Genomic DNA, 1,744 nt, shown 5'->3' with positions numbered 1-1,744 from the left:
CTTTTCTCTTTTTATTATATATTATTCCCCTTTATGTATTTTATAGCCCAATCAACCCAGCCTTCTTGTTGTTCTGTGTACACTTTTACCATTTCAAATTCATAATTTTGCTCAAGCACTACCTTCTGCTGGTAGTATTTCTTGATCTCTTCCAGCTCCTATTGCCTCCCCCCAAAAGTTGGGCAGCTATTTGTCAGCCTGACAATAACAATAAAGAAGTCTAGTCTTTTTGAACATTAATACAGACTATGACAGAAAAATCTATCAACTGTGGTTAAAAACTAATGACTACTATTATCTTTTGGTAATTCATGTGTGGTCAGTTGGTCTTGCTGGAGGAAATCTTAAAAAAATACATACAAATTATAAAGCTCCAAGCAAGAAATGAAGGACAAGAGAAGTTTCTTCCCAAAGCTGTTAAAAGAACTCCAGGGTTTCCAAAAATGGTGGTTTAGTTTTATAGAAAGATTTGGAAAGCAAACAGCTGTTTAATAAAATGGTTTCTGAGAACAAGATTTATATTTTTTGACTATAGCTTAAAATAATGAAAATATTATTTATTTAGCACTTTTAATGTTTCCAAAATATAACATTTATTATCTTCTTTGACTATCATTATCATGTGAAGTAGATGCTATTGTTATTTCCATTTTGTTAAGTTGAGGAAACCCGGGCTGAAAGAGGTAGCAAGATTTTCCCAGAGCCATATAGCAAAGAGATGACTAGGAATTTGAATTCAGGTCGTATTTATTCTAAGTTCAAGTGTGCCAACTATCTGTTTGTGGGAATGATAGAATACTGGACATGAATGCAGTACATCTAAAGAGGGCTGATAAATTAATCAATGTATTTCTTTGGAGTCTTGTAAAACTAATAAAGTGTGCTTCAAGATGAAATTTAAAAAAAGAAGAGAATGCAGGAGAAAAATGTTTGTTTGTCTTTACCAAGTTGGGTTCAATAAAAGGACAGTTACAGAAGTGAAAGAAATAAGCGTTGTTGATTTGTGTATTTTCCCCTCCTCTTTAAATACTTTTCTAGTTTTACAATCATAATCAAATCAATACTGTCATTGCTACTGGGAAGTGTTGTCACAATCTTTAGGTATGGTTACAATCACCATATCTAACCAATAATTTACAGGACATAAAAAGAAGCAGCAATGAAATCCATGGATTCCAGTGTATACACACAAATGTACAATGTACGTACAAAAGGAAAGGAAAACTAGAGCTCTAAAATAAGAAAGGTAACTTTTACCTCAAAGATATTACTTTGACTTGGTAGGATAACAATCAATACTGGGATATGGATTCAGAAAGCTATAAATTAATCCTCTGGAATAAAATAAATAAAAAAGCGCATGAGAGAAATAGGATTTTACATTAACAAGATAAAATCATATTTGCTTTGGCAACAAATAACTTAAAATGGGAATGATACAGAGAAGATACCTATGGCCTCTGCACAAGGATGACATGCAAATTAGAGAAGTATTCCTTATTTTTCTCCTCTTCCTCTTTTTCATTTCTAATTTTTAACATATATTATATGCTATTACACATATACATTATATAGGAAGATTAGTGGGAGAGAAGAAAAAGATAGGTAAAAAGGGACAAATTTAGGCAATGTTAAAACAAAATACATCAATAATTATTTTTAACAGGATATACTTATTTGTAAAAATTGGGTACTCATAAAGAAGGAGTGTGATGATTTATAATCAATCGAGAAGACAATGAAA

General features: G+C 31.4%; 1 non-coding gene across 1 annotated transcript; it reads left to right on the top strand.

The window, feature by feature from the left end:
- Nucleotides 1-1,402: 1,402 nt before the first annotated feature.
- Nucleotides 1,403-1,505, top strand: LOC123243357. Its single transcript, XR_006505903.1, has one exon. It is a non-coding gene; the product is annotated as a U6 spliceosomal RNA (small nuclear RNA).
- The last annotated feature ends 239 nt before the right edge of the window (nucleotides 1,506-1,744 follow it).

Source organism: Gracilinanus agilis, chromosome 3, assembly GCF_016433145.1.
Source record: "Gracilinanus agilis isolate LMUSP501 chromosome 3, AgileGrace, whole genome shotgun sequence".
NCBI lineage: Eukaryota > Metazoa > Chordata > Mammalia > Didelphimorphia > Didelphidae > Gracilinanus > Gracilinanus agilis.
This window is presented reverse-complemented; position numbering and strand designations above follow the sequence as displayed.